The sequence below is a fragment of the Garra rufa genome, chromosome 4 (genome assembly GCF_049309525.1).
Source record: "Garra rufa chromosome 4, GarRuf1.0, whole genome shotgun sequence".
Lineage (NCBI taxonomy): Eukaryota > Metazoa > Chordata > Actinopteri > Cypriniformes > Cyprinidae > Garra > Garra rufa.
Window position 1 is genome coordinate 47,708,278 of NC_133364.1, and position 16,625 is coordinate 47,724,902.

The following is a 16,625-nucleotide window of genomic DNA, read 5'->3' on the forward strand; positions in this document are numbered from 1 at the left end:
CTCTTCCTTGATGACACTTTATTTTTATTTACTTAAGACATGTTAAGTCATGGCTGAACAACAAATGCCAATAAATTACAAATACTAGAGTCAACTTTATACATGTTTTCATACACAACACTCTCAGAAAGAAACGCAAAAGCTGGCGCTGTACCTTTTGGGTACTAATATGTACACTTTATGTACTAATATGTAGATAAAAGATCTGCAAAATGTTTTTTTTTTTTTTTAACCAAAATAAGAGGGATCACACAAAATGCATATTTTTTAGTACTGACCAAGACATTTCACATAAAAGACGCATATAGTCCACAAGAGAAAATAATATTTTAAAATTATTAAAATATCACTTCAAAAGTTTACATACACTTGATTCTTAATACTGTGTAGCCTACACTGCTGTATTTTTATTTAGTTTGTTTTGTTTAGTGATAAGTTGTTCGTGAGTCCCTTGTTGCATTAAGAGCCAGGGGTCTAAACTATTGAACACATTAAAGATGTGTACATTTTTCTTATTTCACCTAAAATTATATTTCTTTCATTCAGTACTGCCCTTCCGTAGCTACAGAAGAGACTTACATTAAAGAGGCTTACTTAATTTCCCCCTGATCTTTATATTCAAAATGTTTTCACCCCCGGCTCTTAATGCGTCAGTTTTACCTTCTAAACCAACAGTGAACATTTGAAAAGAATTTGTGGGACCTGGAAGATTTTTCTGAAGAACAGCGGGCAGTTTAACTGTTCAGGACAAACAAGGAACTTACTGAACAGAAAAAAAACAACAACAAAAAAAAAACAGCTGTGAATTATTCAGTAAAGAATAGTGTAAGGAATCAAGTGGATGTAAACTTGAATGGGGTTATTTATTTATTTATTTTATAAATTCAACTATCATTTTGTCTTGTGGACTAATTTATGTCTTTTATGTGAAATATCTTATTCAGGCCTGTATACTGTTTTTTTTTTTCTTTTCTTTTTTACCAATATTTTTTACTAATATGTCTTTTTCCTCACTCACGAAGACTGTTGATTGATGCCCAATACCATGATGTGAGTCTATAATTTTAATTAATTTTCATTTATTTGTACAAATCGTTTTTTTAAAGAAAAACAACAGCACAGTCATTTCCCCCGCATTATTTTCCCTCCTTTCAGCGCTTCACGCTCCAGTCCAGCGGGTGGCACTAACACACACACTTCTGTTTGACAAACACCATTAAACCTAAGAGGAAGAAGATTAGTTTCACTGCGCTCTCTGTTGTTTTGTCGTGATTCTGTTTTAGTACAGTCTGTTAGAAATGTAGTTTCTGTAAAAATACAGTTTTTGAATTAAGGTCAGTAAATATACCTTTACTATTCTCATCCTCACAGCTGTGACTAGGTTTGGAAGCAATAGGAATATCTGGAGAAGTATCAGCTGAACTGAGATCTGCTGCTGTGAAGATGTTTATTAAAGTGGAGAGTGAGGAGAACACGAGTGAACTAGAAACCTGGAGAATAAAACAAGAGGAACCAGAACCTTTGAGAATAAAACATGAGGAACCAGAACCTTTGAGAATAAAACAGGAACCAGAACCTTTGAGAATAAAACAAGAACCAGAACCTTTGAGAATAAAACAGGAGGATCCAGAACCTTTGAGAATAAAACAAGAACCAGAACCTTTGAGAATAAAACAGGAGGAACCAGAACCTTTGAAAATAAAACCTGACGAACCAGAAGCTTTGAGAATAAAACACGAGGAACAAGGAGGTTGGCGTTTAATCTTCATTCATCTTTAATGACTTTTTGTGGTAACTTACATCAGGCTTTCAAAATACTTCATAATAAGCTTTAATAATACTGACAGTAGTTTTAGATTTAGTTAATTGTAATAGAAACAATCTTTAAAGCAGATTAGTTTGTTTAAAAGTTTATATGGGGCAGTAACATTTTCAATGAAGCCCCTATTCATAGTACATTACTATGGCATTTTTAAGGCATTATAATAATGCATTATATAAAAAAATACTTATAATATGTTATATCATCTCATGAATAATTACAATACATTATATTTATTTATAAGATTATGATTATTTATAAGACACAATGGACAGCACAATGGATTGACTATAAGCAACTTTCCAACTACATGTCAACTAATACTCCTTAATTATTATTAGTATTATTAGTCTAGTATTATCCGACTTAGGTTAAGGTTAGGCTAGGTAGAAGATTCACATACTTGCAAAGTCACATATAAGTTTGTCTTTTGGGAAACCATCAAAATACAGTGTTAGAATATATTTAGCATAATACTAATAATAATTACTGCTAGCTGGCATGCAGTTGCAGAGTTACTTATCAAAAGCTGTCTAAAGGGTACCATCAAACTGATAATACAAATGTGTCATATTACACATTCATCTGATACATGATGATACCAAGGTTAATTTAGTTTTGCTTTTTCAAATTTGCAATAAAACTTAGTTTAGTTTTTATTAGTTTCATTAACAATTTTGTTAGTTTTAGTTTAGTTTCTATTTTGTAAACACATTTCTATTTAGTTTTTATATAGTTTAGTTTCAGTTTTAGTTTTAGTTTTTTAGAGATTAAATAGAGATCACGATTTCCTAGCAATTCTAAACTAAGCAAAATAATGTGAGACAAAATATTAATTGCTTCAGTCTATTAAAAAGTGTTTAATTCATTTGAATGAATTATTAATAATTTAATACATAATATTTAAAATAGAATATATTTAATACACCAACTTTTTATATTAAATTTATGAAAAAGTGGTTTGAATGAATAAATGATTTGCTCACAAAATCATAACTGGATGAATCTGCGTTTTTGAATCAATCTCTAGTAGTCAATGACAAATACATTTTTTAACAGTTGTTTCCATCTAGTTGCGAAACAAAGCAATCGACACAAACGTTACTTGAAGCGCCAATTACTTTCAAAAAATGACGTGCTCTGTTTTGATCTCTACCATAGACATCACATCAGTGTTTATATCCAAACTATGACCTTTAATCAGAATATTGCTGTGATAATATTAACGACTGGGTATTTGAAAAGACTGTTTGTGAAGCTGTTTTTTTTTTTTTTTTCATAAACATGATGACCGCTCTCTCTGTTAGCGGCAGTGCAAATATAGATTTGAATGTTCCGGTAAGACTTTTCAAAGGTTTAATAGACATGAGGAATCGTTGTCATTTACAAATGATCGCGTGGGGGGTTGAATCTCTATCATTTAACGATTAAGCAGCTCCAGTATATTGGTTTGATCGCTTGTGTTACATAAAATACATCAATAAAAACTGATGCAGTAGCCTAGATTTAATTCAGGTGCTGTTCATGTCGCAGCCTTTATTTTTCCGCCATGGGGTGAGAACATTATGATTACGAAAACGATTATTTATTTTTGATAATTATTATTTTATTTCAGTTAGTTTTTCAATAAAAGTTGTTAGTTTCGTTTCATTCTAGTTTTTCATTTATTTTGAGATTTTTATTTTATTTCAGTTTACGAAAATGTTTTTTGATCAATAGTTTTCGTCTTAGTTTTAGTTTTCGTTTACGAAAATAACCTTGGATGATACGAGATGATACAACATACTATAAGTATAAAAATTTAAGATTTTTATAATGCATTATGAATTCATTATAATGCAGTAGTGCTTGTTGTTATTGTTTATATTGATTCTTGATCTTGATGATTATGGAGCTCATATTATGACAAAACTTTTTGAATTTGAATTGTACAAATTTGAATTATTGACAAGTGTCATTTCACAAAACTGAATATTATATGGTATTTAACATAGTTCTGAATTCGATTTTTTTAAAACTTGAATATTGAACATTTGAAATTGAACACAACTGAATTTTCAAATCGCAGATTTTCAAATAGACATGTATTTTCAAACAGCAGATTTTTGTTCCGATTTCTAAGACTTCAAATATTCAGTTTTTAAAAATACAACTTCAAGTTTTCAAGATGAAAAAAAATTCGGAACATCAAATTCAGTGTTCAAAATTCAAAGCGCAGAAATTCAGATCGTACAGAAAGTAGGTCAGAGGTTATGCACAGGGAAGATGATCTACGAAAAGTCGAACGAAGCATTTACTGTGACTGAGAGGGGGCATGTTTGGTTCACTTAGGCTAGTTTTGCCGTGGTCACAACATATTAACTCGTGGGTACGTGATAATACGCCATGGCCACAAGTTATTATTTCGTGGGAACATCATATTAACTCGTGGGTACGTGATAATATGTCGTGGCCACAAGATGGCAGTGTATAGTTACACGGCTTTGCGTAAAACGAAACTGAATGCAAAACGCGCACGCGTATTCAAAGGCAATTTTAATACCCGATGTTTGGAGAGCGACTCCCCAACAAATTAGACTACATACATATCTAGGCTGTTATTAGTATGCGGGCTATAAAAGGTTGTGTTAGTTGTCTATAGCTTTGTATCATACTTGAGATCTCTTGACTTCAGGCTCTGAAAGTTTTGCCGACGAGGAATTTTTACTGGAAGTGCAGATTAAAGGGTGAATATAACATATTTAATTTCGGCTTATTGATAAACTATTACATTTTTATAGTTAAGGAATAAATCATTCACGCAGTTTCATTTGAAACACAATGAACACAACATGCTCATTTATCGTCACAAACTGGGGTAAATACATTAATAAAGTAAAAACTTTATTGGCATAATTGTCAGGCGTTTACAGTATTTGCAAAATATTTTAGCATATTAATAATACTAGCATAATTATACAGAGAGTTAATTAAAGCACTACACGAACAGAAAGGGAAATAAGCATATAAAACAATAAATATAGCCCATAAATATAGCCCTAACCAGTTAATATAATTATTATAAAATTAGGCCTATTGTATTAGCCTACTGTTTAATAATAATAATAATAATAAACAAATATGAAATATAAAGAACCGATCCGTTAACAGGCAAGCGGTGCTCCTGCAGCCAAAATACTGCCACTTATGTCTCTTTGCGTCAGGCGCCGCCAGAGATAAAAATATGTTATGTCCTTTAACCAGATTTTTAACAACAAATAGAACATTTGTCGGTAGTGTTGAAAACGAAGATCATGTAATGGAATTCTCCTAGTATGATCAATCAAAAAAAAAAAAAAAGAAATACAGAGATGTGCCTGACATGAAGACTATTCATGGGACTATGAATTATAAATAGAAGAACACATATAGTACATTTCTGTTGTGTTTATTTTTAATGAAATCAAATGTGATCTTGTTGTTTGCAACTATAGCAATGTCTTTCCCAAAACAGCACAAATCACTTCAGGCCTTTTCACACAAGACGCGGCAGTCGCGAGTGTCTATTTTCAATGGGAGCGGCGCGGAGGCGAAGTGCAAGTTTTGCTCCTGCACCCAAAATCCTGCCGCTTCCACGAACACGGCGCTTCGCAGCAGGCGCAGCCAAAGATAATTTTTTTTAAATCTTTTTGTGAGCGGCAGCGTCCGCACTGTGACCGCGTCGCGAACACCGCCTCAACTGCACAAAACGCTTCCACTACAAGAGAAGGCAGCAGCCGCGCGGCGATTCCGGCATGTCATTATCTTTACAAAAAGATCTTGTTGCCATGACATGCATACTCCCACGAGTTAATATGATGTTCCCACGAAATAATAACTTGTGGCCACGGCGTATTATCACGTACCCACGAGTTAATATGTTGTGACCACGGCAAAACTAGCCTAAGTGAACCAAACATGCCCCCTCTCGGTCACAGTAAATGCTTCGTTCGACTTTTCGTAGATCATCTTCCCTGTGCATAACCTCTGACCTACTTTCTGTACGATCTGAATTTCTGCGCTTTGAATTTTGAACACTGAATTTGATGTTCCGAATTTTTTTTCATCTTGAAAACTTGAAGTTGTATTTTTAAAAACTGAATATTTGAAGTCTTAGAAATCGGAACAAAAATCTGCTGTTTGAAAATACATGTCTATTTGAAAATCTGCAATTTGAAAATTCAGTTGTGTTCAATTTCAAATGTTCAATATTCAAGTTTTAAAAAAATCGAATTCAGAACTATGTTAAAAACCATATAATATTCAGTTTTGTGAAATGACGCTTGTCAATAATTCAAATTTGTACAGTTCAAATTCAAAAAGTTTTGTCATAATATGAGCTCCATAGATGATTGATTATAATGACTCATACTGTCTTTTTATGCATTTCGTTGCACCATGTAAACATAACACCATGTCTGCATTTGCAAACGTAGAACGAGAAACAACAAGCACTACTCTACTAGGGCTGGGCAATATATCGAACGATATTGTGAGGCGCGTTTAGTCAATGAAGCCGGTGCTTTGATTAGTAGTAAATTTCCAATCAAATGCGATATTAAGCTCGATATGGCGTAGCTTGTCAGAGATTTACGTCTCTGTGTATCAATTGCCGCTCCAGCAGAACCTGAGCGGAACGCACGTGATGGAGATTTACTACTAATCAAAGCACCGGCTTTATTGACTAAACGCGCCTCACAATATCATTCGATATTTGTGACCCTGGACCACAAAACCAGTCATAAGGTTAAATTTTACAAAACTGAGATATATACATCATATGAAAGCTCAATAAATAAGCTTTCTATTGATATATGGTTTGTTAGGATAGGACAATATCTATTTGAAAATCTGGAATCTGAGGGTGCAAAAAAATAAAAATACTGAGAAAATCACCTTTAAAGTTCTCCAAATTAGGTTCTTAACAATGCATATTACTAATCAAAAATTACATTTTGATATATTTATAGTAGGAATTTTACAAAAAATCTTCATGGAACATGATCTTTACTTAATTTCCTAATGATTTTTGGCATAAAAGAAAAATCAATAAATTTGACCCATACAATGTATTTTTGGCTATTGCTACAAATATACCCCAGCGACTTAAGACTGGTTTTGTGGTCCAGGGTCACATATTGTCCAGCCCTATACTCTACACTGCTCAAAACTCGCGTTTGAATAGTCAGTACTGATTTCTTTAAATATGAAAACATACTTAGAAGCTGTCGGTCAGAAGCACAGATTGTCCTTGCAACATTGTGATTGGTCCATTTATAGCCTTAACCCTTTGTGTACATCTGGCATTGAAATCTGCTCTCCCAGGTTCAGGAAACAGTCCTCCAGTAAAGTTGTGCCTTCTTCCATTTCGTATTCAGATTCATAATCATGGGGTTACTCTAATTTACTCACCCCGTGAAGTGGAAGTGTGTTTGAACAAGCTGTTTTAGGGAGGTGTGGCTGAGTCTTAACTTTTAGAACAAATATCTCTTTGGTTTTGAGAATTTAAGCTTTGCAGCTTCACAAATCTTATCTCAGGGCTCTATGCTTACTTTTCTTGTGAGGAGCACTCGTCAAAATTTTAGGAGCACATTCTAAACAATAATCCAGAAATCTAAAAATAAAATTGTTCATATGTTTAATGAGGCTCAGTGGTGGCAGGAGTGCAATTAAATTCCTAAATTCATGCTGAGATTAATGTTTTAAATCTATTTTTTTTTTTAAATATGGAAATATTAAAGATAAACTGCCAGCAGCTGGGGGCAAGACACTGATTTAATTACTGAATCATATCATTCATTTGATTCCTTCGAACGGATGGTTCATGACCGATATTTGCCATTTTTTTTATATCGGCATCAGTGATGGGACCTCTAGTTTGAGACTCGGACTCGAGTGCAATTTAAGTCGCACACACAGTGACTTCAGACTCGACTTGAGACTCGTCCTCGAAAGACTTCAGACTCGACTCGGAAATGCAAATAAATTAGTAAGTAAAAATTCACGAGCATTTTGTAGTATTATCTCTCAGTCCTGGGCGTCTAAATGAAAAGCGCTCTGCAAGCGCGTTCTCTCTGTGTTGTTTCTGAAACTACCGTAATCACTGTAATATGCACGCACACTTAAAATCAATCGCGGCTGGCGTGACCGTGTTTTTCTGAACCGCAGCTGGCTTTACCACAGTGATTATTTGCATGAGACGCTGCTTTAAAAAAAATTATAAAAAATACGGGACAAAACCCGTCCCGTATTGATTCAAAACGGGACGCGCAATTTCATTCTCAAATATGGGACGATTACGCATTTTAAGGGACGGGTGGCAACCCTAGGGTCAATGTATAAATAACCCGAACCCAACCGACGTTTTCAACTAACCCGCCTGCAACTCGGACTGCAAAAAAAAGCTTTTAGCTTTTTCTAAAAATTATCAAGAATATTAGATCAATTCAATAGGCTAGGTTAACGAATTTTCTTATACAAACATAACGAATGCACTTCAAAAGTTTTTATATAAATAAAATAAATTCAGGAATCACCAATATGAAAAAAAAAATATTTTATATATTAATAGTTGTATAAAATGAATAAGGAAATTATAGTGCTTTGAATTTATTAAGTAATGTTTAATTTTGTTTGTTTCGCTCTCTGGAAATGTAAAGGAAAAATACCGTTTTTACTTGGAATTCGTTTTCAATCCATGGTATTAAACAAGCATGAGATAATTTATATATTATTTGCTTGAATAAATGTTTAAAAATAATGCTAGAAATTTTATAATTAAGGAAATGAAACAGACCTAGGCGTTTGAAAAGACATAGTGAAATGTGTCTAATAATTCCAAAAAGAAAGAGAAGCATTGGACATAATCCAAAAATTCGAGACATTAATTAGGAATACCATTTTCTAAACAATTAAGATGCTGCATGTGTTTATCCAGTCAAATCGAAGTGTGCGTCTGTCCCCCGACTTTCCCAACAAAAATCCCACCCCTCTCAGAAAATACATAAAACTGACATTACTGAGCTATGTAATTAATTAGCTCAAATTTATAATGATTCAAATAATGAATCGAATCAAAAGATTCGGAACTTGATTAAATTGATTCAGAATTAATAGATTACACTTCTTGACCATTCGTCCGGCGAAGTAGTCAATTCAGTATACTGTATCAACTCAAAAAGGTTTATATTATGCTCCTGGCCAAGATCACAAATAAACCAAAATATTACGTTAGGAAATTTTAAAGCTGAGGTAGCTTGATCTAAACACAGATAGAACTTTTGTGAACATAAAATTCAAGACACTTCTTTTAATGAAACAATGATTTATTGACTACTCTAAGACACAAAACTAATCTACTAAACACACACACACACACACACACACACACACACACACAATTCAGGGAGTAAAAGTTACAGAGTTTTGAATAGCATCCCAGAGTTCTAGTATTTCTTACTACTAGTTCTTAGATCGCAACCTTAAATCACAAAAGCAGAGATTTAGCTTTTAACTACTTAAGGAATATTTTGCACCAGTTTCAGCTAAGTAAAGAGAGATCTTGTTACTTGCGTTCGGTTCAAGCAGAGTTCCACGGGCTTGTCTTTAGCAGAAGGGAACCCCGGCTTCGCTGATAGGTTGCTTCTTGATGACGTCCTCTGGGAAACACATTCGTGTGGAGTGGGCTGGTTGCCGGGAGGAGCTTCGGTTGCCGGGTTGCGCAGGTTGATGCGGAAGTTCTTTTGAGTCGGCGTTGCGAGACTTGGAAAAGTTCGGCAGTCACGAAGCTTCAGTTCTGTAGAGTTTTGATGGCACCGTCGCGTGCTTGGTCGAGTGGTCGAGCGCAGATGGAAAAAGCACTCAAACCACAAGAGGCGAAAGGCGTGAGGCGAGAGCTGAGAGCTCTGAGTTCGCTGAGTTCTGAAGTTTTAAACGGGCCGCTAGGGCACGTCCCACGATGCTGGGATCCAATGGCATTGCTAAAGGGGCGGGTCACGCCACCCCCTTTCCGTCCTGTAATTCCTTCTGGTACATGACTTATTAGGATATGGATTTCTCTGCAATTTTTGTTATTATATTAACTTCAATAAACTAATGCAATGCATAAAGTATACACAATATCATTTTCTCGTTCATTCAGACAATCTGCAATCGTCAAGATAATTCATTCCATATCAAACAGTGGTATATTGCTTGCATGCTAATACATTTGACAACTTCCTTTCCTAAAGGCATATAATGCATAGATTAAACTTCAATCATCACATAATACGCAGCAGGCATATAAAAGAAAACATACTGTTGCTCTAATAGCAATACTAATAAGTTGATTGTCTCTTAAAGTTTGTCTTTGCATGCTCTCCATTGAGAGATTGGGTTTTAGGAATGTCATAGGAGGGAGACGGGATTAACCAAAAGGTTCTTGTGCCTTGTAGGCTCGTATAAATCTGTCCTTTTCTGTTTATCTGATTGAAATTTATGTCGGGAGAAGACTGAACATCTGTTTCTTGGGTGCTCTCAGACAAAGAGCGGTTTGTGCTCCTTGGTCGCATTATCACTGTTTTAGTGTCCTGTGAATTACCGTCTTCCTGTACTCCTGACGTGGATTAATGTTAACCGCAGGCCGGGTCAAAACTAGTAGACTAGCTGGCATCTGGTGATGGTCATGGGTCAATTTTGTGGCTGAGAAAGAGGATCCTTTTGTTTCTTTGGAATGTGGCCATTTCTGTTTGGTGCGTTGAGAGACCAAGATCCTACAGCTATATGCGTTTAAAAGTAGCCTATTAAAATGGTACAGTGGCGTTGCTCAGTTCAACGTGTTGGGAAATCGGGCATTTTGTCCCTCCATCATTTATTCAATAGTTAATAATGCTTAACATTCAAAAGGTAAATATTATTCAGCCAATAGTGTGTAGGTCTATGTATTTCATAGAAAATTGTGTCTAGTACCATATAAATTACAAAGGTTTAATTGGCATCTTTATTTCAAATGACCCGACCGACCGCGACCCGAATATCATTAAAAATATTTTTGGATGAATCGTAACCGCGGGTAACCGCTGGTGACCGCAGGCACCCGCTTATTTTGGATCAACCCGCGCATCACTGATGAGGATAAAAGATTCAGGCTCAACAACATCTAATTTTATCAGGCATCTGAAAACGCATCCTGATAGCTCAGTAACGTTAAACGTGTTTAGCTCAGCATTGACCATCTACCGTTAGCTTGCTTCTTGCTTTAGCTATGATCTAACATACGACTGTCTGTCTTCCTTATGAAATATAAATGAGCATTTGTTTTACCCTTGTATTGTGTTCTGTTGGACTCTAGCTCGGAGACTTGAGACTTGACTTTGACTTTAGCTCAGAGACTTGAGACTTGACTTGGACTCTACCTCAGAGACTTGAGACTTGACTTAGACTCCAGCTCATAGACTTCAGACTTGACTTGCACTCCAGCTCAGAGACTTGAGACTGACTTGGACTCTAGCTCAGAGACTTGAGAGCATCTCTGATCGGCATTGGCCGATATCCGTGTTTAGTAGCACTAATTTAAAGTCAGGCACATCCGTGGGCAGCTCCTTGTTATTGGTGTTATATTGTAAGATTCAATAACAGTTCTGAGAGATAAAGGTAAGGCTTCAATTCTGATATTTCTAAGTCCCATTTCCATATATTTACTATATATTTCTAGTAAACTATGTTGCTTTCACTTAGTGAAAGAAAAAATTAATAGCGTAGAACCAACAGGACCTGGCATAACGCTACAGCTGGTTGAAGGTTCCCTTACTTGCAGTTAACTTTAGTCGAAAACTATCAGCAGCTTGCTTGCTAACATATTAGCCCCAGTGTTATAAGTTCTGCTCGATTTTTCCTGTATCTGAGTTGGAGAATTTCACAGAATTTCACTGAGGTGGAGGAGGTGGCAGCTCTCACAAACAGTGCAGCGTTGTGATTTAGGGCTACGTTACTCCGCCCCGCTCGGAGACAGTGATGCACAGATTGTGGTTATATCCACGGGTGCTGCAGATAATCCACGAGTCTGGTAATAAAAAAAAAAGCATTCTAATTACTTGTGGGTGGGTCGCGGGTGGATGAGTTTAATCAATAATGATGCAAAAATTAACTACATTTTCTAAAATCTGAACCTGAGTTATGTAGTGAGGACCATGGCGCCAGCTTCCATTTAAATATATTTTGATGATTGCACCTGATGTGTCTGCTCCATCCTCTCTGTCACCCCAGATACTGAAAGTTTATACTTATGGTCATGTCCAGATGTCACTAAACGTTATTTTTTTTTAGAATGGATTTGGCTCAAAATCACGATTAAACCTATACAAGTGTGCAGCGATGTGCAGATCAGCTGTTAAAATGAACCATGCATTCATAATATTATCAAACAAAACTAAGAATTAGAATAATGTAATAGGAAGATTGTGTGCGGTTAGCAGGTGGGACGCGGGCGGATTACACTATTGCCTGATTTTGCTTTATTTCATCATCAAAAGTACGATTTTGCTCTCTTTTGTCATCAAAAGTAGTCTGAAACAAGTCACAACTGAGCCGCTGTGCATCTCCATTTAAACAGCGTTGTTTCGTTTATAAATGAACGTGCATTTTTAAACGAATCTAGTGAAATTATTAAATTTCCCATATGTAAAAACAGTCACTTGCTTTATTCAGGAATGAATCAGCTGTTAGAACGAATCAAATGAATGATATGATTCAGTAATAAATTAGGGTCTTGCCGCCACCTGCTGGCAGATCTTTTCAGTTATATAAATCATTTAATATTCCTGTATTCAAATATTTAAAACATTAATCTCAGTTCTAAAACTTTCATGTATAAGATTGAAAGTTTTTTTATATATATATTATCTGTTTTATATATTTAATACTTGGTCAGTTTGATTTGTTTGGTTAACTTTGGTTAAATCTGAGAGATGGTTCATGTCAGTGTTCATGATGTTAAGTTTAAAGATGTTGTGCATCCACTTAGTGTGACATTTTAGCATGCAAATAAAGGGGAGAACTTCAAGATATCGACCCTAAAAGCTGGCCAAAAAATCAGTAGCACATATCGGCCACAAGCTGACCCTGACCTCTAAACATTGGCATCGGTTATAGAAAAACCCATATCGGTCGATTTCTAGTTTAAATGATAATTATTTTTGATATCCCACACACCAGCTCTCCCAAATCTGGTTCTGGTGCCACCATCTGTAGGACTTATGTGCCAATAAGTCCTACAGAGTCCTGCTCTCAAATGTTAGTTTGTTCATGTTTTTCAGCTTATAACAAGTTACTGAAAATGAACCATTTTTATATTTATTTCAGAGTTGATTAAAGGAAAAGAGGAGAATGAAGAATCAAGTCAAGTTGAGGAGAAAAACCATTTCAAAACTGGAGAAAGTTGCTCTCAAGCCAAACAGAAAGATTTAAAGAAAAGAAGAGCAGAGAAATGTTGCACCTGCACTCAGTGTGGAAAGAGTTTCACAAGAAAAACAGATCTTGAGCGCCACCTGATAATTCATACTGGAGAAAAACCATTTACTTGTCATCAATGTGGGAAGAGTTTTTTACGCTCATCAAACCTAAAGGAGCACATGAACATCCACACTAGAGAGAAGCAGCACACATGTGATCAATGTGGTAAAGTGTATTTAATGGCTTCAGGTCTGAGGAAACACTTGAAACTTCATACAAAGGTGAAACCACATTCATGCCATCTGTGTGGTAAGAGTTTTTGCCATCTACAAAGTTTGCAAGTATATGAGAATATTAATACTGGTGTGAGAGAATACATGTGTTCTAAGTGTGAAAAGATTTCTACTTCAGTAACTCATTTAAAACTGCATAAGTTGATTCACATTGGAGAGAAGTCTTATGAGTGTTCACATTGTGACAAGAGATTCAGTACATCAGGAGGCCTGAAAATACATGAGATGATCCACACTGGAGAGAAACCTTATAAGTGTTCACAGTGCAACAAGAGTTTTAGTCAGTCAGTACATTTGAAAACACATGAGATGATCCACACTGGAGAGAAACCTTATGAGTGTTCACACTGCAACAAGAGATTTAATCAATTATCATCTCTGGAAATACATGAAAGGATTCACACTGGAGAGAAACCTTATGAGTGTTCACACTGCAACAAGAGATTTAGTCAGTCAGCATATCTGAAAATACATGAGAGGATTCACACTGGAGAGAAACCTTTTGAGTGTTCACACTGCAACAAGAGATTTAGTCGGTCAGTACATTTGAAAACACATGAGATGAACCACACTGGAGAGAAACCTTATAAGTGTTCACACTGCAACAAGAGTTTTAGTCAGTCAGTACATTTGAAAACACATGAGATGATCCACACTGGAGAGAAACCTTATGAGTGTTCACACTGCAACAAGAGATTTAATAAATTATCATCTCTGAAAATACATGAGAGGATTCACACTGGAGAGAAACCTTATGAGTGTTCACACTGCAACAAGAGATTTAGTCAGTCAGCATATCTGAAAATACATGAGAGGATTCACACTGGAGAGAAACCTTATGAGTGTTCACACTGCAACAAAAGATTTAGTCAGTCAGTAAATTTGAAAACACATGAGAAGAACCACACTGAGGAGAAACCGTATAAGTGTTCACACTGCAACAAGAGATTTAATAAATTATCATCTCTGAAAACACATGAGATGAACCACACTGGAGAGAAACCGTATACGTGTTCACACTGCAACAAGAGTTTTAGTCAGTCAGCCCATTTGAAAACACATGAGATGATCCACACTGGAGAGAAACCTTATAAGTGTTCACACTGCAACAAGAGATTTAATCAGTCATCATCTCTGAAAACACATGAGAGGATCCACACTGGAGAGAAACCTTATGAGTGTTCACACTGCAACAAGAGATTTAGTCAGTCAGCATATCTGAAATTACATGAGATGATTCACACTGGATAGACACCTTATGCGTTCACACTGCAACAAAATATTTAGTCAGTCATCATATCTGAAAATACACGAGAGGATCATCTGCTATACACATTCATGCAGAAACAATCAGTTGGTTTTTTGTGTATATCTCTGGCAGATTTACACATACTAGTCTTGCATGCATATGTATACCCATCCCTACTTGTAAATTTGAAGGAGAGAGATCAAACTTATTAGTATTCACTTTTACTTTCAGTAGTTAATGATCATTTTGCTTTGATTCATTATTAAATAGTACTTTTTATTAATACATTATCTTTACTTTTTATATTTTTTTAACAACATTTGTGGTCAACTGATTGAATTTGCATAAGAATTTTTTTTTTTTTTTTTTAGCTTTGATAGTTGAAAGTCACGTTTTTGGGCTTTGTTTTAAATATCTAAATAAAGCTTTTAATTGGAACTGAATTAAAAGCCTTTATTGTCTTTATATTTTTCTGCATACAGTGAAATTATGAGCATTATTTCTGACTGGTGTTAGGAAAAGAAAATGTACTACAGACAATATATGAGACTACAGACTGTACAGTATCATTATGAAAGTATATACAACAACCGACAGAGTCGTAATATTGCACATTGCGATTTATATACATAGGCCTATATGGAAGAGACGCAAGGGGGCGGAGTCTAGGGAGTGAATTTCAAGGGGGACAGCCTTTCAGTTCCAGGTGGATATAGGCATGACATTCTGGCTGATGCCATGCAGGGCCAGACTATTTTCTTTAAATGAAAGAGGGCAGAGACCAGATTGAGGCCAAAGATGGAGCTGCTTGACCAGAAGGTGGAGCAGAGAAGACAGATGGTGGTCTAGGTGGAGCTGGCGGAGCACACCGTGGCTAAGGTGGATCTAGCTTAATTGGCAACCAGAGTAGAACTGGGTCTGGTTTGGGTTCAGTGACCGAACTAGGTTCGGAAGCTGAGTCTTGGACTGAACTTGGTTCAGGATCAGAAACTTGAACTGGACTTGGCTCTGAAATGGATTCTTGAACTGAACTAGACTCTGGAACAAATTCTTGGACTGAACTTGGCTCAGGATCAGAAACTTGAACTGGACTTGGCTCTGAAATGGATTCTTGAACTGAACTAGACTCTGGAACAAATTCTTGGACTGAACTTGGCTCAGGATCAGAAACGTGGGCTGGACTTGGTTCAGGAACAGAAACTTGAACTGGAACAGATTCTTGGACTACACTTGGCTCTGGAATGGATTCTTGGACTACACTTGGCTACAGGACAGAAACTTGAACTGGACTTGGCTCTGGAATGGATTCTTGGACTGGACTTGGCTCAGGAAAAGAAACTTGAACTGGATTTGGCTCTGGAACAGATTCTTGGACTAAACTTGGCTCTGGAACAGATTCTTGGACTACACTTGGCTCTGGAATGGATTCTTGGACTGCACTTTGTTCCAGATTGAGAGTACAGTATACTGCCCAGACATACAACATTGCCACTGCCATAACTGGAGGCACTGAAGACAGAGGACTTACCTCTATAACCTCCACTGTTGATGGTCTAAGGATGCCAACAGCTCTCACCGACCTCAATGGTGGATCAGCCAAACTGAATGCGAGCCTCAAACGCCCCGAGAAAGCCTTATTGTCTCCAAATGCAACACTCCTGATGACAGGGAACTCTGGTTTGGTGTTGTCCATAGTGGCTCAAGACCTTGGCGTGGCTTTCAAACCGGCTAGAGTTTCTGGTGCAGCAAAACAACCAGGTGATGCAGCAACTCTGGCTGATGAGGTGACAGGTGAAAAAGCAGCTCTGGCAGG

The 16,625-nt window shown here is 36.2% G+C and overlaps 1 pseudogene; it reads left to right on the top strand.

Moving 5' to 3' along the window:
* The first annotated feature begins 1,354 nt into the window (after positions 1-1,354).
* Positions 1,355-16,625, top strand: part of LOC141332979 (uncharacterized) — a 109,070-nt pseudogene continuing 93,799 nt past the window's right edge.